General features: G+C 42.1%; 1 protein-coding gene across 1 annotated transcript in view; it reads right to left on the bottom strand.

Moving 5' to 3' along the window:
• Window positions 1-21822, bottom strand: part of KCNK1 (potassium channel, subfamily K, member 1) — a 68325-nt gene that overhangs the window by 44947 nt on the left and 1556 nt on the right. The gene's annotated exons all lie outside the window — the stretch shown is intronic.

The raw sequence follows: 21822 nt of genomic DNA, 5'->3' as shown, positions 1-21822 counted from the left end.
ATTTTTGTTGCTGTTGTTGTTAATTTCAGTTTTGTCCTTTCTCTCCATCTTTAAACACAAGATGTATCATGGAGGTGGGGCACAGGAGGTGGCAGACTCCGGTCCCCTTGGTGGGGGTGAGGTCGGGCTCTGCATACCCCAGCAGGCGCTGCATGTGTCACCGCCCGGGCTCTATCTTGCTGCCCTGGCTCATGTCACAGCACTGGGGGCAGGTAGGTTGTGACCTGGGGGCTCCAGAACTTCTCAGTGGGGCGTCTGACACCCAGGCAGCTGTGGAACAGCCTCTCCTGCTGCTTTAATTAACATAATCCACCTAACCAGTCTTTAAATAATTGAATGCCTTGGCAACTGGTATTCAAATATTTGAAGAATTTTAGTTACAAGACTGCTTTAACTTTTTAATTCTAGTTTCAAACTTTCCATTTCCCTTCCTGCTATGCACAAGTGAAGGAGACATCAAAAAAAAAATTTTTTTTTTTTTTTAAGAAAAAGAAAAGGATACTTAGACCAGGATCAGCCATGAGCAGGGAGCTATATTATACAAATGGGATCATTTCAAGTGGTAATTCAGTAAACATAAAAACAAAATACTCTGAAGAAGTGAAAATTACTTGTGGTTTTCAGAGTCACATGATAATTTTCCCATCTGTTACAAACTGAAAATGTGTTTATTTGAAGCTGATAGACTCCTAAAATGTCTAGATCCCTTGTGGGGAAAAAAAAATTCACTTTTTTCTTATTTACTTCCTAAAAACAGAGATGACCTAGTAACTTTGATAGAACAGTAACTTTGATGTTCAGTTCAGTTCAGCTCAGTCGACTCTTTGCAAACCCATGGACTGCAGCACGCCAGGCCTCCCTGCCCATCACCAACTCCTGGAGTTTACTCAAATTCATGTCCATTGAGTCGGTGATGCTATCCAACCATCTCATCCTCTGTTGTCCCCTTCTCCTCCTGCCTTCAATCTTTCCCAGCATCAGGGTCTTTTCAAATGAGCAGCTCTTTGCAGCAGGTGGCCAAGGTACTGGAGTTTCAGCTTCAACATCAGTCCTTCCAATGAATATTCAGGGCTGATTTCCTTTTGGATGGACTGGTTGGGTCTCCTTGCAGTCCAAGGGACTCTCAGGAGTCTTCTCCATCACCACAGTTCAAAAGCATCAATTCTTTGATGCTCAGCTTTCTTTATAGTCCAACTCTCACATCCATACATGACTACTCGAAAAACCATAGCCTTGACTAGCAAAAACAAGACCGGGAGCTGACTGTTAGTTAACATAATCTAATTTTGATGTTAGTTAACATCATCTTAACTTTGATGTTGGTTAACATCATCTAACTTTGATGTTAGCTGCTCCTAAAAGAAAAAAAAATGTACTAAAGATTGTACATTGTATGTGTTGTTTCTTTGAAAATATATAACAAATTTTCCATTGAACTATTATCAAGTACTAAATATACTATTGTTAAACTTAAGAAAAAATGAAGCAAATCCTTCTGCCCTTTCCCCTTCATTTTCCCACATGCAATACTAAAGTAGAAAACAAATAAATTTAAAAAAAAAACAATATGATAATTTAGATGCTCTTTCCTAGCCTGGTGGTTGAAGTACACAGTTTAAACTAAGGTTAAATGCAATCATCAAAGGATAGCTCAGCCCAAAGAATTCACATTTTCAATCTGAGTTCTTTTCCCTCTTTTCTATTTTAGGATACTCTGTCTCCTTCAAGGACAAGTTCAGATATCACCCCGTCCAAGTCTACAACCTCTTGCCATCAGATAAACCAACGTAACCTAAAATCTCGGCCCACTGAGCAAACACAGTTACATTCTCCTTAGGACCACCACGCTAGGGTGAGAGCATGCTTCCTGGGGACCCCTGGACAACCAGGAGAGATTTCAAGTTCAGCAGGCCAACATCTGAGCTCTACCCAACACCTGATCCTTCCCCAGCTTTCCTTCCATCTCCATATGGTCAGGGGCTCAGACCCAAAACCCTGGGGTCCCTCTTGACCACTCTGTCTCACAAATCATGTCCAATCCATCAGCAAACCCTCTTGGTTCTATTATCAATAGGTACACAGAATCCAACCACTCTCACCACCAACTTCCACCGCCCTTTGCTCAAAATCTCCCAGGGCTCTCCACCTCGCTGAGGGAACAGCCCAAGGCTTGGCAGTGGCCTGTGCCATCCTCCAGGGCTTCTGTGGTGTCTTGGTGGTCAAGAATCCACCTGCCAATGCAGAACACATGGGTCCGATCCATGGGTTGGGAAGATCCCCTGGAGAAGGAAATGGCAACTCACTCCAGCATTCTTGCCTGTGAAATCCCATGGACAGAAAAGCCTGGCGGACTCCAGTCCCTGGGGATGCAAAAGAGTTGGACACGACTTGGCAATTAAACAATAACATGACATCCTTCATCATGTGCCCCATCACTCCCTGCACACTGGGCTCCAGTCACAGTGGCTTCCAGCCCCTCCTACATGGGGACCTGGTCCTGGAACACAGTTCGCCAAATAGCTGTATAATGCCCTCCCACCTCCTTCGGCTCTTTACTCAAATGCCACCTCCTCGGTAAGGCTTTTTTTTGGCTTCCTCATCACAGACCCCATTTCCTAGACCCCGCTCCACCTGGAGCACACACTAATGCACCCTGGTCTCCTCTGCTGCAGGGTGGCTCTCCTTGGATTTCCCCACAAGAAGTACTACGTATTTTAGTTATCTTGTTGCCTGCATTTCTCCCGCTGCTAGACGGACACATCTAAGAAGGCAAGATCCCCACACAGGAGATGTGGGTTTGATCCCTTGTCGGGGAACTAAGATCCCGCACGCAGCGGGGCAACTAAACCCGTGTTCCAACTAGAGCAAGCTTGAGAGCTGCAACAAAGACCTAGCACAGCCAAAAAAAAAAGACCCAAGAAACAAAAAACTCTGGGTGAAGAATCCCCTTGTCTTTCCTATAGATAAGCTAAGGCCCTCCACAGGGCACTGAGTAGACACAAGATACAGTAATATAATAGGTACAATATTATAATACAACTGCTTTTATATTGTGGGTAAAAAATGTTACCTGCTATATATCAGTAAACAAAGGTTGTTGCAGCCATCAAGCCATCAATTACAGCCGTCCAACCGTGCACCCTGGAGGTGATTCAGGATTTGAGAGAAGCACAGGATTCTGGCCCCAGAGAATTGAGATCATAATCAAAGGAATGATTTCAATGAGCCCAGACTTGTGCATCTTCCCATACAAAGAAAAGCGCTAAATTCCTTAACCTGAGGTGTCTGGTTTTCCTTAATTAACGGTAACTTCTTGATGTTCTGACCACCTGGTCTTTGTTGCAAAAACTCCCTTATATCCTGGTTCCTCCTTCAGAGTGGTCTCTCAAAGTTATCTGAGATGTGCCCCAGGCTTGAAGTCCTCAATATGACCACAGAATAAAACACAGTTCTCAATTTTCAGATGGTGTAAAACTTTACAGTCAATAATATGAATAATTTCAAAGTTATTAAAGCACTTTGGGACTATTGTTTCCCCATTAAGGCAACAAGATTATATCTAAGGTCTCCTGAAACATCTTTAGAAGCTTCCTCATTTTCCAGAAGAGGAAATGGGCTCTGATGCGTGAAGTGTGCCTTAAATTGCACATGCTGCTGCTAAGTCAGTAGCCCGCCAGGCTCCTCTGTCCATGGGAGTCTTCAGGCAAGAATACTAGAGTGGGCTGCCATTTCCTGAGGACCTGCTGAAACTGGGGATGCAAAGGAGACTGAGAATGTGCTTATCCTCAAGACGGCTCTTGGGGGAGGTGAGATAGGAAAACAAATGATGTCAGTACCAGGTGGTAAGTGCTGTAACAGAAGAATGGAAGATTCAGATAGAAGGTGGTACACGTTACTACACGTGTACACGCACTCACACACACACACACACAGGTGGTACACAGGGCGTTTTGGGAGCCAGGAAGCAGAGGGCTCACCAATCAGGCATGTTCGGCTTTAGAAGATCCAAATAAACCAGGGAGTGCTGAGGCACTGACCTGATTAAACAGCTTAACTTGCTTCACGGAGGCACCACAGCATCAAGGGCCAGACTTTATCATCAGAGACTCCAACTCTTATTCTCATGAGTAATCTATGGATGACACGCAAGAGAAATGAAAACTAGCACTTTCTAAAATTCTGTGTGATTTTGTTGTCTCTGCTGTGCACCCACCAGTCAGGATTTTACTGACACTGTGTGAATTGGGTCTCTGAGCCCCCTAGAAGCTTTCTGCCTAAATCTCATCACTGGCTACCAATCCACCCAGGCTTCAGAGGGCAGGCTTTGGTTTCACAGAACAAGTCAACCTGAGCCCAAGTAGTTAAGGCAAACAGTGAGACTCTGATCTGGGATTGAGCATATGGAAGCCAATTAAAAAACACTACCCATGTCTAACAGAACCCAATTAATCTCTTTAATATAAGAATTGATTCTGTTTTATAGGATCAAGAAGGGAAACATGAACACAGCTAAAAAAAATAACAGACAAGCCCTGCTGGTCTGATTTGTGCTCAAGCAGAAAAATCATACAACCCTTTCAGATGCAACCCCTCTAAACCTCCAACCCCTGCTGCACTATTTTTGGCATACCATATAATTTCGTCTATATGACATTCTAGAAAAGATAAAGCAAAGCAGTTGCCAGTTTCTGACTTAGGGTAAGAGAATGTAAACTACAAAAGGGCGTAAAGAAATTGTAGGGTGATGGATGTATTCTGTATCTTGATCATGTTGGTGGGAAAATCATCATCATCTCTCTCTCACACACACACGGGCATACCAAAGGCACGTGTGTGTGCTAAGTTGCTTCAGCAGTGTCCAGCACTTTGCGACCCCATGGCCGGTAGCCCCGCCAGGCTCCTTGGTCCATGAAATTTCCCAGGCAAGAATACTGGAGTGAGTTGCCATTTCCTTCTCCAGGGGATCTTCCCAACCTAGGGATGGAACCCACGTCTCTTATGTCTCCTGCAATAGCAGGCAGGTTCTTCACTACTAGCACCACTTGGGAAGGCCCTGGTGGGAAAATCCTAAACTTCCAGCTCTTCCCAACCTCCCTTTCCCCCATGTCACATGTCCATACAAATGGGAAAATATATCCTTTTGAAGTATACAGCTGTATGCACTTTCCCACCATACAGCTATACTTAAAAGTGAAAGTGAAAGTTGCTTAGTCATGTCTGACTCTTTGTGACCCCACAGTTCATGGAATTCTCCAGGCCAGAATACTGGAGTGGGTAGCCTTTCCCTTCTCCAGGGGATCTTCCCAACCCAGGGATCAAACCCAGGTCTCCTGAATTGCAGGTGGATTCTTTATCAGCTGAGCCACCAGAGAAGCCCAAGAATACTAGACTGGCTAGTCTATCCATTCTCCAGCGGATCTTCCCAACCCAGGAATCAAACCGGGGTCTCCTGCATTGCAAGCAGATTCTTTACCAACTGAGCTATGAGGGAAGCCCTATGTATATACTTTATATATTTTCTCATATGTAGACATATTGTCATGGGGGGAGAGGGAGGGTGGGACAAACTGGAAGACTGGAAATGACAAATACATACTACCGTCTGTAAAATAGATAGCTAGCGGGAAGCTGCTATATATACAGCACAGGAAGCTCAGCTGGGTGCTCTGTGATGACCTAAAGGGACGGCATGGAGGTCCAAGGGGGAGGGGACATATGTATACGTGTAGCTGATTCACGTTGCTGTACAGCAGAAATTAACACAACATTGTAAAGCAATTATACTCCAGTTTTTAAAAAAGGATATACTTTCCCATATATAAATTATACCTCCACTATCCTGACTTAAATGATTAAAGAAATTTATCGGAATAAATAAATTTAAATTAAAAAAAAAAAAGACATTTATCGGAAAAGAGCAAGTAGAAACCCAGGAGAGTCAAGCAAAAATATGGTATTTTGGGGGAAAACTATAGTTTTTATTTGTTGAAAATGTGGAACAGGTAATCTGACAACCTCCCCCGCTTCTCCATTTTAGCCTCAGGTTAGGGGCATGGCCCTGCCCTGACACAGAGTGGCCACCAACTCTAAGGACAAGGAATCCATCTTGAAGAAACAAAGAAAGTCAGAGCACCAACTGAGTCCCAAAGAGAAAAAGAAACATCAGAGGGTGAAGAAGACACCTTCAAAGTTGCATGCTTTTCAAGAGAGAGAGAGCCTTTGTCTCCCGCCAGTAACAGGCAGTGTGATGACACAGTAGACATGGATTTGGCCACAGCTGGGATCAGATGATGTCTCTTGAGGACAAAATCTACCCTGGGACACTCAGGGGAGAGACACTCAGCCAAGGAGAGACTGCGGGTGATTCGTCTCTGTGCTTGAAACCACACTGTAGTGAGTCGACCTATGTGAAGTGGACGTTGTTATGGGTCCAAACAGCTCAGCATCAGCAGTCCCACTTGCTTCAACCTTTCAGCACACTCCTCCTCCACACACAACAGGTGCACCGCCCCAACTGTCATCTGACAAGCAGTGCCATAAAACTACCTGCCCTAACATGCATCAGACTTCCGCCGAGGCTCCTGGGACAATTGAAGATTGTATCCTTCCCAAGATGTACAGTTATGTCATAAAAGCAACACATCATTTCTTTGAAGATACTGTCATTTATAACCATAACAGTAGTCCCATATGTCATAAAATAGGTACAGATAACAGCATATTTATTGTCTTGAAAAAAAATACTAAAGGACTGATGTTCTATAGACAGGTCTGAGTTTACACATTAAACACTAGTATCTACTCTTTGATCATCACTGGGTGGAAATGTTTCTAAAATTTATCACACGCATCTCTGCTTTCTTAAGCACATTATAGTATTGCTCTTGAGATTTCAATAATCAATTCAATATATTTCAGTTCTATCAATTACAAGACTGTGTTCTATAATAAAACAAGGATGTCCAAACCAAGCATATGAAAATGTTGGCCACAATACTAAGGACATTAAAAGTTATTTCTGAGGGAGAACAAGATGGTGCAGGAGTAGGTGGATGTGGAGTACATCTCTCCACGGATACATCAGGAATACATCTTCAGACACAGAAGTGCATGCAGAACACCAGCTGAGAGAGGACAGGAGTACCTGACCAGAGGAAAGAATATATAGAACCACGCAAAACTCAGTAGGATGAAGGAACTAGGGGGAAAAACAGGAGTGTTAGTAGGACTGGACCTGCCCTTGGCGGGTGGGGGAACTGAAGCAGGGGTCCGATCCCCACATTGGGGCAACTGTGTGAGTCAGAGGAGAAACATTTAGGGCCGAGAGTGAAACAGCTGATCTGTGGCAGCCTAAATGGAATGAGAATCAGACAGTCCTTGACGCAGCCATACGTACCCTGGATAGGGATGCAGATCCCCTGGAAGGCACAAGGGCTGGGAGCTGGAGTTTAGGGATTGTGGAGCAATCCCAGGGCTAGCGCTGCTGTTGACCACAGAGAGACAGATCAAGGGGATGTGAGGGAGGAGACTGTGGTGGGAAATGCCTGTGGAGGAAAACCAGGCAGCCATGGAAGCAAGGCAATACTGCTGAGTCATGAGCCACCACCAGGGCCTCTCAGAGCCCACACGCCAGCACTGAACTGCAGAGTAGGACCCCACCCAGGCTGCCCCTTTAAGTGCCTGATGCGCCAAACTACAGAGTAGGACCCCAGCCATGGGGCCCCTCTATGGGCCTGATGCACCGAACAACAGAGAAGGACCCCAGGCAAGGGAGCCCTCTAAGTGTCTGAATGAGGGGAGCTACAGAGAAAGACTGGCCAAAGAGGCCTTGTGATCACCAGCTACAAGAGGCTCAAAAAAAGGGCCATAACTCCTGCAGCGGAGGCAGTCCATGTCCCTGCACACTTTGCACCACCAGGGTCCCTGCAAGCCAAGCAGCTGTATCACCTTCGTGCAGAGCTGCCACAGGCAACAAAAAAAAAACCCTTGAGTCTGTGCTCACAGGATTGCTTCGGTCGTGTCCAACTTGTTCCAATCCTGTAGACTGTGGCCTGCCAGGCTTCTCTGTCAGGGGGGTTCTCCAGGCAAGAATACTGGAGCGCATTGGCCAGTACTGGTTCCTATACCCTTCTAGAACACTATTATTTTCTGCTGCTGTAGCTGCCAACAGCCCTGAGTACTTGGTGCTGCCAGAACCCCTGCAACCCAAGCAGCGGCACCACCCCCACACCTGGCCCTCACAGGGGCAGACCCAAGCCCTCCAGGGCAGCCTCAGAAGCAAACCCCAGTAGATGACCCACATGTAGAGGTGGAAATAAAACCACAATTGAAACTCAGGGGCAGTGTGGCTAATAAGAAGGCCCAAAACCTTCCCACCAGCTGCACAAGCTGCAGATTAAATCCACACGATCAACTAGGCAGACTCTGTGTCTATGGAATACATAAAAGGACATTGAGAGCTCCCACAAAAGAAAACGCACTAGTTCTGATAGCTGTGGACACTGGAGGCAAGAACACACAGAAGTAGGACCAGACTAGAATCTGAGCTGCTCCCACAGCAGGTCCAGAGATCAGCACAGTGTTGGCGAGCATCCTAGGGAGGTGAGGTGGACTGTGACTCCCAGCGAGGGAAGGACTCTGACAGCAGTGACTCAAGAAAAACATTTATTATTCCTATGTTTGTACGTGTTCTATAGATTCTTTTGGATTTTTTTTTCCTTTTTCTTTCCCCCTCTGTTGTAGTTGTCGAATTTCTTGGCACTATGAAATCTAATTAACCTTTTGAGCTTTTTTTTTTCCCCCCTCAGTCACATTTTTTTTTTTTTATTGTAGTTATAAAACTTTGCCTCTATGTTGGGCTTTTGCAGCTCTGTGGAGTTTCCTTTTTTTTTTTCTTTCTTTCTTTCTTTCTCCTTTTTAAAGTTTTAAACTTCTTATTATTTTTTCTATATTTATTCCTTTGTTTGCTTTTCTTACTATTCTTTTCTGGTGCAGTTAACCTTTAATGTATATAAATCTTCTTTATCTACCTCTGTTTAACTTTGCACATCTGTTCTTTCTTTCTTTTCTTTCTTTCCTTTCCTCTTAACATATTTGTTAATTTTATTTTCATTCCCCACTTGGCACCTTGCTTTAGTTTTGTTTTCCATTTTGTGCTTTAGTTAGTTTTATTCTTAACTGATAGATATAATTTTTGATTTCTCTGTTCAATGCATCAATCTACTGTACTTTATTTTTGTTGGACTGTTTTCACTTTGCTTATGGGTGTATATGTATATGCGTATATTCCATTATTTTAATTACTATTTGCCTGATTTTGTAACTGCCATTTGTCTGAGGTTCATCTTTAGTTTCTCATTTTGGGGTATTTGTTTTAATCCCATTTAATGCCATAACAAACCACTTGTGGAATCTTTGATCCTGACCAGAGATCAAGCCCTGAGCCCTTGGAGTGGGAGCACTGACTCCAAGACCCTAGACTACCAGAGAACTAACCCTAGGGAGTATCAAATAGTGAGAACTCACACTAAGGAAACCACGTGAACACAAGCCCTGGCATCACGCAACCACCAGGATCACCCTATGCAGGATGCCTCGCCTAAACAACAAACGAAACAAAAATACAAACCCAGTCATCAGCAGACAGGATTACCCCTCACTCAGCCTTGCCCATCAGAGGGAAAACAAACAGACAAAAAAACTCAGCACAAATCTCACCCTATAGGAAGCTTACCGAAACCACTGGACCAATCTTAGGATGGCAGAAACCAAAAGAAAGTAAGAATTCAACCTAGAAGCCTGGGAAAAGGAGACCTCAAACACAATAGGTCAAAAAAAGAAAGAAAGAAAGAAAAGGCAGAGAAATACTACACAAATGAAGGAACAAACTAGAAACACAGAAGTCCAAATAAATGAAGAGGAAATAGGCAAACTACCTGAAAAAAAAATCAGAATCATGGTAGTAAAGATGATCAAAAACGTTGAAAACAAAATGGAAAATATACAAGAATCAATTAACAAAGACCTAGAAGAATTAAAGAATAAACATACAAAGACAAACAACACAATTACTGAAATTAAAAATACTCTGGAAGGAATTAATAGCAGAATATCTGAAGCAGAAAAAGGAATCAGTGAGCTGGAAATAAAATGGTAGAAATAACTTCTGAAGAGCAGAATAAAGTAAAAAGAATGAAAACAACTGAGGATAGTCACAGAGACCTCTGGGACAATTACAGGGGTCCCAGAAGAAGAGGAGAAAAAAAAAGGGTATGAGAAAATTTTTGAAGAAATTATAGTTGAAAATTTCCCCAACATGGAAAAAAATAGCCAATCATGTCCAAGAGGTGCAAAGGCTCCCATACAGAGTAAGTCCAAGGAGATCACACCAAGGCACATACTAACCAAACTAACAAAAGCTAAACACAAAGAAAGAATACTAAAAGCAGAAGGGAAAAGCAACAAGTAACATATACGGGAAACTCCATACGTATAACAGCTGATCTTTCAGCAGAAATGCTGCAGGCCAGAAGGGAATGACAGGATATATTTAAAGTCCTGAAAGGGAATAATCTACAACTAAGATTACTGTACCCGTCAAGGATCTCATTTGAAATTGATGGAGAAATCAAAAGCTTGCCAGACAAACAAACGTTAAGAGAATTCAGTACCACCAAACCAGCTTTACAACAAATGTTAAAGGGACTTATATAGCCAAGAAATACAAGAGAAGGAAAAAGATCTACAAAATCAACCCCAAACAATTGAGAAAATGCCAATAAGAACATATATATCAACAATTACTTTAAATGTAAATGGATTAAATGCTCCAACCAAAAGACACAGACTGGTTGAATGGATACAAAAAAAAAAAAAAGACTCATATATATGCTGTCTACAAGAAACCCACTTCAGACCTAAAGACATGTATAGACTGAAAGTGACAGGATGGAAAAATACATTCCCTGCAAATGGGAAGCAAAAGAAAGCTGGAGTAGCAATCCTCATATCAGACAAGATAGACCTTAAAATAAAGATTACCAGAGATAAGGAAAGACACTACATAATGGTCAAGGGATCAATCCAAGAGGAAGACATAACAATTGTAAATATCTATGGACCCCACATAGGAGCACCTCAATACATAGGACAAACACTAAGAGATATAAAGGGAGAAATTGACAGTAACACAAAAATAGTAGGCAACATTAACACCCCACTCACTCTAACGGACAGATCATCAAAACAGAAAATGAATAAGGAAACACAAGTCTTAAATGATACATTAGATGAGATGGCTCTCACTGATATCTTCAGGACATTCCATCCAAATGCAGAAAAATACACCTTCTTCTCAAGTGCACACGGAACATTCTCCGGGATAGACCACATCTTGGGTCACAAATCAAACCTCAGTAAATTTAACAAAGTTGAAATCATACCAAGCATCTTCTCACCACAACGCTTTGAGACTAGATATCAATTATAAGAAAAAACTGTGAGAAACACAAACTCATGGAGATTAAACAATATGTTTCTAAATAACCAACAGGTTACTGAAGAAATCAAAAAGGGAAATCAAAAAATTTCTAGAAACAAATGACAAAGAAAACACGATAACTCAAAACCTATGGGATGCAGCAAAAGCAGTTCTAGGAGGGAAGTTTATAGCAATACAATCCTACCTCAAGAAACAAGAGAAAACATCGAATAGACAGCCTAACTTTATGCCTAAAACGACTGGAAGAAGAACAAAAAAACCCCAAATTAGTAGAAGGAAAGAAATCATAAAGATCCGAGCAGAAATAAATGGAAAAGAAATGAAAGAAACAATAGTAAAGATTAATAAAACTAAAAGCTGGTTCTTTGAGAAGATAAACAAAATTGGCAAACCTTTAACCAGAGTCATCAAGAACAAAAGAGAGAAGAATCAAATCAACAAAATTAGAAATAAAAAAGGAGAGGTTACAACAGACAATGCAGAAATACAAAGGATTATGAGAGACTGTTATGAACAACTATATGGAAATAAAATGGATAACCTGGAAGAAATGGACAGATTCTTAGAAAAATTCAATCTTCCAAGACTGAACCAGGAAGAAATAGAAATTATGAAAAACCTAATTATAAGCACTGAAATTGAAGCTGTGATTTAAAAAATCTCCCAAAAAACAAAAGCCCAGGATTAGATGGCTTCACAGGAGAATTCTATCAAACACTCAGAGAAGAGCTAATGCCTATCCTTCTAAAACTCTTTCAAAAAAGTACAGAGGAAGAAACATATCCAAACTCATTATACGAGGCCACCATCACCCTGATACCAAAACCAGACAAAGACAGCACAAGCAAAGAAAACTACAGGCCAATATCACTGTTGAACATAGATGCAAAAATCCTCAACAAAATTTTAGCAAACAGAATTCAGCAACACTTCAAAAAGCTCATACATCATGATCAAGTTGGGTTTATTCCAGGGATGCAAGGATTATTCAACATATGCAAATCAATCAAATGTGATACACCATATTAACAAATTGAAAGATAAAAACCATATGATCATCTCAATAGATGCAGAAAAAGCCTTTGACAAAATTCAGCACCCATTTATGATTAACTCTTCAAAAAATGGGCATAGAAGGAATCTAGCTCAACATAATAAAGGCCATAGATGATAAGCCTATAGCAATTGTTCTCAATGGTGAAAAACTGAACACATTTCCCCTAAGATCAGGAACAAGACAAGGGTTCCCACTTTTATTATTATTTTATTACCACTATTATTCAACATAGTTCTGGAAGTCCTAGCTACAGCAATCAGAGAAGAAAAAGAAATTAAAGGAATCCAGATTGGAAAAGAAGTAAAGCTCTTACTATTTGCAGATGACATGATACTGTACATAGAAAACCCTAAAGATAGTATCAGAAAATTACTAGAGCTAATCAGTGAATTTTAAAAAGTTGTAGGATGCAAAATCAATACACAGAAATCACTTGCATTTCTATATACTAAGAAAGAAATATCAGAAAGATTTTAGGAAAATTAAAGAATCAATCCCATTCACCATTGCAACAAAAAGAAATATATAGGAATAAACTTACCTAAAGAGACAAAAGAACTGTACACAGAAAATTATAAAACACTAATGAAAGAAATCTAAGATGACATAAACATATTCCATGTTTCTGGGTAGAAAGAATCAATATTGTGAAAATGACTATACTACCAAACACAATCTACAGATTCAATGTGACCCCTATCAAATTACCAATGACATTTTTCACAGAACTAGAAGAAAAAATTTCACAATTCATATGGAAACACAGAAGACCCGGAGTAGCCAAAGCAGTCTTGAGAAAGAAGAATGGAGCTGGAGGAATCAACCTTCCTGACTTCAGATTATATTACAAAGCTACAGTCGTCAAGACAGTATGGTACTGGCACAAAAATAGAAACATAGACCAATGGAACCAGACAGAAAACCCAGAAATAAACCCATGTAACTATGGATACCTTATATTTGATAAAGGAGGCAAGAGCAGCCTCTTGGGCAAAGACAGCCTCTTCAATAAATGGTGCTGGAAAAATTGAACAGCTACATGTAAAAGAATGAAATTAGAACACTTCCTAATACCATACACAAAGATAAACTCAAAATGGATTAAAGACCTAAATGTAAGACCAGAAACAAACTCTTAATAGGAATATGCAGGCAGGAATACACTTGCTGACACAAATCAAAGTAAGATCCTCTAAGATCCACCTCCTACTGCTGCTCTGCTAAGTCGCTTCAGTCGTGTCCGACTCTGTGTGACCCCATAGACGGCAGCCCACCAGGCTCCCCCATCCCTGGGATTCTCCAGGCAAGAACACTGGAGTGGGTTGCCATTTCCTTCTCCAATGCATGAAAGTGAAGAGTGAAAGTGAAGTTGCTCAGTCGTATCCGACTCCTAGCGACCCCATGGATTGCAGCCTACCAGGCTCCTCCATCCATGGGATTTTCCAGGCAAGAGTACTGGAGTGGGGTGCCATTAACAAAAGTAAACAAGTGGGACCTGATTTAACTTAAAAGCTTTTGCATAACAAAGGAAACTATAAGCAAGGTGGAAGGACAACCCTCAAAATGGGAGAAAATAATAGCAAATGAAACAACTGACAAAGGATTAATTTTCAAAATATACAAGCAGCTTATATAACTCAATGACAGAAAAACAAACAACCCCATCAAAAAGTGGGAAAAAGACCTAAACAGACATTTCTCCAAAGAAGACATACAGATGGCTAACAAATGCATGAAAAGATGCTCAACATCGCTCATTATTAGAGAAATACAAATCAAAACTACAATGAGATATCATCTCACCCTGGTCAGCATGGCCATCATCAAAAAGTCTACAAACAATAAATGCTGGAGAGGGTGTGGAGAAAAGGGAAAGCTCTTGCACTGTTGGTGGGAAAGTAAATTGATACAGCCACTATGGAAGACCATGGTATGGAGATTCCTTAAAAAATTAGGGATAAAACCACCATATGACCCAGCAATCCCACTCCTAGGCATATACCCTGAGGAAACCAAAATTGAAAAAGACACATATATCCCATTGTTCATTGCACCACTATTTCCATCAGCTAGAACATGGAAGCAACGTAGATGCCCATCAACAGACGAATGGGTAAAGAAGTTGTGGTACATATAAGAAACACATTTGAGTCAGTTATAGTGAGGTGGATGAACATAGAACCTATTATACAGAGTGAAGTGAGTCAGAAAGAGAAAGATAAATATTGTATTCTAAGGCATATATACATAATCTAGAAAAATGGTACTGAAGAATTTACTTACAGGGCAGCAGTGGAGAAACAGAGATAGAGAATACACATATGGATATGGGGAGAGGGGAGGAGAGGGTGAGATGTATGGAAGGAGTAACCTGGAAGCTTACATTACCATATGTAAAATAGATAGCCAACAGGAATTTGTTGTATGGCTAAGAAACTCAAATAGGGGCTCTGTATCAACCTAGAGGAGTAGGATTGGGAGGGAAGTTCAAGGGAGTGGGTCTATGAATACCTATGGCTGATTCATGTTGAGGCTTGATAGAAAACAACAAAATTCTGTAGAGCAATTATCCTTCAATAAAAAAATAAGTTTAAAAATTATTTATCTTTGTACTCATATATTTGTACTGTTCAGTCACTAAGTCATGTCCAGCACATTGCAATCCCATAGACTGTATCACTTCAAGCTTCCCTGTCCTTCACTATGTCCCAGAGTTTGCTCAAACTCATGTCCATTGAGTTGGTGATGGTGATCCAACCATCTCATCCTCTGTCGTCCCCTTCTCCTCCTGCCCTTGACCTTTCCCAGCATCAGGGTCTTTTCCAATGAGTCAGCTCTGCACAACAGGTGGCCAAAGTATTGGAGCTTCAGCTTTAGTCCTCCCAGTGAATATCCAAGGTTGATTTCCTTGTGGGAGGGGTGTTATTTCTGTTTATGCAACTAAAAAATAGTTACCTGAGTAATTCTATGTTAGTTTGCTCGGGCCACCACAACAAAGTCCCACAGACTGGGTGATTAAAACCAAGAAATGTATTTGCTCCCAGTTCTGGGGGCTGGAAGTCCAAGATCAAAGGGTCTACCAAGTTGGTTTCTTCTGAGACCGCTTCCCTTGGCTTATAGACAGCCACCTTCTCACTGGCTCCTCATTTTAACTTCATTACCTCTTTAAAGGCCCTACCTCTAAACATACACGTTGAACTATGGGGATGATGACTTCGACTTCCAAATCTGGGGAAACCGGATGCATCTGGAAACAACCTGCTATGCCCAGATACCAGGTGCAACTCAAGTTCTTAATTCAGACACATCTGGATTCAGTGGGCCTCCCTGGTGGCTCAGATGATAAAGAATCTGCCTGCAATGTGAGCGTATTCTTGCCTAGAGAATTCCATGGATAGAGGAGCTTGGTGGGCTACAGTCCGTGGGGTCCAAAGAGTCGGACACTGGATTCAAATCAAGGGCAATCACTTCTAGCTCTGTGACCTAGTTAGAGACGTCACTCAAGCAAAACTTCTGCCTCAGCCTCTGTAAAGTGAGTATAATGACGACACCTCATCACTTCCTGGCAATACACGGAAGGTAATCCGTGGAAACACTCCCTGGCACACAGGATCCTTTTATTTTCCTGGTTTTTAAGGTATATACCTTTTCATGACCTTTCACTTAGGTTTGCCTAGAGCTGTGCCTTTCCTGTCTTTAGCTGTTACAGGCTTGAAAACCAGATCATTTAACTTGTTAGAATTAGTATAAAGGCTCAGAAGCAAGGCCAAAGCCTTTCCTGCAAAGAAAGAACAGAAACTTCTGTGTGTGGGATGTCAGATCTCTCTTCTGACTGCCAGTTTACTTGCTTGTTTCTGGTGGAATTCCTGTCCTTGTCATTTCTTCTCTAGACAAAATATATAGATTCACCACACATTTTAAATAAGGTAATCCCAATGTGAAGTGTAACTTTGCTACCATTAAAAAAAGTGTCACAAATTTGACCAAACCTAGTGACATCCTATAATAATCATTTGTTCTAGAAGCAGCTGTGGGTGGCAGTACGTAATTTAAATATAGCAAACCACTTAAAAAACCACAAAGAAACCTGAAGAGCTAAACTGTCTTCTAGAAAGTTTTCTAAAAAGAAGTCAGGCACTTAGAACTCCTCTGACTGAACCGTTTCTTCCAAGCATTATTTTAAGCAGGTATTAGCAAACTTTCGGCAATGGCACCCCACTCCAGTACTCTTGCCTGGAGGAGGAGCGGTAGGCTACAGTCCATGGGGTCACTAAGAGTCAGACACAACTGAGTGACTTCACTTTCACTTTTCACTTTCATGCACTGGAGAAGGAAATGGCAACCCACTCCAGTGTTCTTGCCTGGAGAATCCCAGGGACAGGGGAGCCTGGTGGGCTGCCGTCTATGGGGTCGCACAGAGTCGGACACCACTGAAGCAACTTAGCAGCAGCAGCAGCAGCAAACTTTCTACAAAAGGTTGGACAGTAAATATTTCATGTCCCGCAGCCCTCTGGTTTCTGTCACAACTACTCAACTCTGCCACTGCAGGTGGAAAACAACTGTAATACAGAAGAAAATGGGTATGTGCCTGTGCATCTGTAAAATTTGTTTATGGACACTGAGATGTGATTTTCATAGAACTTTAACAGATCAGGAAGTACTTTTTTCCTTTTGACTTTTTAGAAAGCTGTTTGAAAATGTAAAAACCATTCTTAGGAGACACAAAAACAGGTGATGGGTCAGACTTGGCCCAGAAGTCACAGTTTACCCATCCCTATGGAGGTGAGAGTTGGACTGTGAAGAAGGCTGAGCGCCGAAGAACTGATGCTTTGGAACTGTGGCATTGGAGAAGACTCTTGAGAGTCCCTTGGACTGCAAGGAGATCCAACCAGTCCATTCTGAAGGAGATCAGTCCTGGGATTTCTTTGGAAGGAATGATGCTAAAGCTGAAACTCCAGTACTTTGGCCACCTCATGCCAAGAGTTGACTCATTGGAAAAGACTCTGATGCTGGGAGGGATTGGGGGCAGGAGGAGAAGGGGACGACAGAGGATGAGATGGCTGGATGGCATCACGGACTCGATGGACATGAGTTTGAGTGAACTCCGGGAGTTGGTGATGGACAGGGAGGCCTGGCGTGCTGCGATTCATGGGGTCGTAAAGAGTTGGACACAACTGAGTGACTGAACTGAACTGAACTGATTCTATTCTAAAAGCTCAATTAAGTATTTGCTGTTAGTGATAATACATTTCTCCTTCTGAAAATAATTTGAAGACTAAGGATCCATCAGGTATCTCCTATTACCTTTTCCGTCTTTCTCTTTTTGAAAAATACCAATGCTATCACCCTGGCTAAAACAAAGGCCACTGTAAAACAAGGTAAATTAAGTTCCTTTTCTGAGTTCTTTAAATACAAGTTTCAAAACATCTCTTCGTAAACACTGATAAGGCAGCATGCTACCAATGGCAGAAAGGAGGACTCAGCAATTGTGTGAGCCCCATGCTCACAAAGCAGCAAAGGTCGTAAACTGCATTTCCATCATCCACCATCATGATAGACCCCTGTTTAGGGGAATGAATAAAGAAACAAATGTGGGACTTTCCTGGTGGTCCAGTGGGTAAGAAGTTGCCTTGCATGCAGGAGACTGGGGTTCGATCCCTGGTCAAAGAACTAAGATTCCACATGAGGAGCAACTAAACCCAAATACTGCACTACTGAACCCACACACCACAACTGGAGAGTCCATGGGTAGCCGGGAAAGATCCTGCATGATGAAAAGAAGATCCCATGTGCTGCTAAGACCTGATACATCCAAATAAATAAATAAACAAATAAAATTGGAAGAAAAAGAAGCAAATCATAGTAACTGACATGACAAACTCTTCTTAAGAATGAATGAGATCAATCATCATTTTATCTGGCTACTAAAGACAACTTTAATAAAAGTGACTTCTCACTCTCCAAGCATCACCTTAAAGGTGCGTGCACCTCAACACGTGCATGCACACACTCAGTCGTGTTCAACTCTTTGCGATCCCATGGACTATAGCCCGCCAGGCTCCTCTGTCCATGGAATTTCCCAGGCAAGTATACTGGAGTGGGTTGCCATTTCCTATTTCTGGGGATCTTCTTGACCCAAGGATGGAACCTCTGTCTGTTGCATCTCCTGCACTGGCAGGCGGATTTTTTAACACTGTACCACCTGGGAAGTTCTAAGTGGGAAATAGCTGAGTCTAAAATAACCTCTGAGAAATGGAATTTTCCCTGCCATAACAGTAAAGAAGGACATCATCAGCCACTGCAGCCAGCATGGAGCGTGAGCTGGTGAGGAAACTCAGGATGGGAGTACAGGGTACTGGCCCGAGATGATAGATGAGGCACATATCAAAGTCATGATTTCCATGAGCCCAGACTCTTGCATCTTCCCATACCTAGACAAGCACTAAATTCTTTAACCTGAGATATCTGGTTTTCCTTTAACTCATAGCATTAATCTTTTGATGTTCAAGGCCCTTGGTTGCAAAACTTCTACATAACCTGGCTCCCTCTCTTGCCTCCTCAGAGCAGTTCTCTCACGGTTGCTTGAGATGCTGTCTCCTGGGCTTGAAGTCCTAAAAATTCCCACCAAGTGAAACATAACTCTCAACTTTTAGATTGTGAATATTTCTTAAGTCCACATCTCCTTCCCTTTGAAAAAGTGAAACTGTACTTTTTCCATCCTCATGATTTCTATGTGGACGTTGCTATATCTTTTTTTTTTTCTAAATCAAAAAGTAAAGAGATGTTAAATGATTTTCTGGAAATTATTCAGAGTCTTTGGCAGAGAAGAGAATGAAAAGAACATGACTGAATTATCAACTCAAGGCTTCTTCCAAACAGACCATGAAGACTTTACCCACTTCTTTCCAAAAATGGAAGCTTGTGCCTTCTGGGATGAGAAGGTTCTGCCATAAAATGTTCATGTTCCGTATTATGATGATGACTACCAAGAACCACATTTTTGTAACAGGAATTGTTATCATTCTGGCCAGGCCAAGAGCTGACCACACTGATTGACTGGGCAATGATAATCTCTGTGAGATGCCATCCACTATGGTGGAAGAGTTAAAAAAAAAAAAATTACAGCATGTCTAGGGGATGGACAAGTCATTAAGAATCTGCCTTCCAACGCAGCAGATGCAGGTTCAATCCCTGGTTAGGGAACTGAGATCCCACATGGCATGAGGCAACCAAGCCCAAGTGCCTTAAAAAAGACCTAGCACAGCAAAAATAAAAAATAAATTTTAAAAATTAAATAAAAAAAATCTACCTGAAGAAAAGCATAAACCACAATTCCAATTGATTTGAGTTGCCTGGTACTTTTCTGGAAAACACTTTGCTGGTAAGGAAGTATAATGTATTGACTAAAAATCACCTGATCCTCTGCTACAAAACCAGTAAACACATGGAACATCAAACATGGCAGAGGATGAGTCAATACAAAACCAGGGGATGGGTCAATACAAGCCAAGAGAAGAGTATCTGATTCAGAATACAATTCTACATTTTAATAGAATTCTATTTGAATCAATAATTTCTATTTTATCAATAACAAGAATTCATTGCTTTGCTAATTTTACAAACCAAGAGGCAATCCTTTTTCATCTAGTTTATCCTTAAGTGCTCCTTGCACTGATTTCCTAAATGAACTCTTGTTTTGTCTGAATACATACTTTCTTAGGAACTACAATGCAATTTGAATACCAATAATAAGACATCTTTCTCCATCTTTTTTTTTAACAAGAACTGTGGGTTTTAGTAATTGAAAAAAGGGACAGAAGGGAATCTGGGAAATAATAGTCTGTTCAAGATGTAAACTAACATATTTGACATTTAACTACGTGCCCGTGATGTTGAGATTATACATGGGCTGTGTCAGTGATGAAGTGTGCTGCCCAGGAGCAGCGAACCTGTCCTTTTCCTCATAACACTGTCCTTACTCTGTTACTTAGAAAGTACTAAAAGTTATCATCATTCTCCATAATATTTACCCAACATTGTGACCCAGTTGTAGATCTTCTGCAGCTCTGTGAAACCACTTGCTTTTGCACAGAAAAAAACGATTCCCAATTTAGCACATACTCCAAGGAAAGGCACCCTGAGTTCTGGGGAACAGAGCCAGGAAAGACAAAGAAAGCAGAACTGGTCGAGGAGGGGAGGGGAAAAAAAAAAGCTCAAGAGGACTGCTGGAAAAGTTAAAAAGTAACATAACAGGTCTGTCTTAAGGCTACTTTTAAAAAGTGTCTCAATACAAACTAGAATTCTACTTCTTTTTATTGCAGGGCAAATTCAAGTCAGTTTAGTAATTCACCCCACACCTCTGAATCACTGTTTCACAGGATACCTGGATGGCTTACCACTATTCATTACCAAATAACTACCAGAACAATCAGCTGGGTTTAGCCCAAGGGGATTATAAAGAAATAAACCGCGAGAGGCAGAGAGGGGGTGGGGAGAAGGAAGAGTCCGAGAAACGGAAAGCTGATTCACCTGTAAAGGTGGGGGTGGGGTACCACACGTCCCTGGCAGGGAAATCACAAGGCTTAGGTTCCAGGACGTCGCTGGCAACTAGGAAGCCGGTGACCTTGTGGAAGCCAAGACGGACTGTTCAAAGAACTGATCTGAGCTGGATGCTCGAGACCACTTTCCGGGGTCCAAATTCCAATGGATAACAACTCCCCTTAGGTGTCCGTGCCCCACTTAGCCATGGCTGGGACAACTCAGCCTTCTCCACCCAACGTGGCACAGTTACGACGCCCTGAGGCGTAGGGACGGCCTTCGCCCGCCCCCAGGACACCCACCATTCGCCAATGTGCCGCCAGGTGAGCCATGTGAACCAAGTGGTGCTTGGAAGTTGAAGGGTGGCCTCGGACACGAAAAGTTGGAAAACCCCAAAACTGCTGAATCAGGGTGCCCCCATTTTGCCTGCTCACGGGCTATCGGATGCTCCTTTCCCTCACCCCTCCTCCCGCTCCGAAAAGAAATCGGATCCGCCTTTGCGCTCAAAGGTCACCTGCGAAGAGCAGAATGATGTCACTCGGCTTACCCTGAAAGGGCCCCCACGTAGGAAAGAGCCGAAACACCACCGTATCAAGAAAAGACAGGCTCCCTCAGGAAAGTGACCCTTCAGCGCGTTAAAGGTTCGGCAGCCTTCCGCCGCCGAGATGCGGGCGGGAGGAAGGTGAGCGCCCTCGGAGCACCCGAGAGTTTCCATCAGGCCCGGCCT

The sequence above is a fragment of the Bison bison genome, unplaced genomic scaffold (assembly GCF_000754665.1).
Source record: "Bison bison bison isolate TAMUID 2011002044 unplaced genomic scaffold, Bison_UMD1.0 scf7180017864462, whole genome shotgun sequence".
Taxonomy (NCBI): Eukaryota; Metazoa; Chordata; class Mammalia; order Artiodactyla; family Bovidae; genus Bison; species Bison bison.
This window is presented reverse-complemented; position numbering and strand designations above follow the sequence as displayed.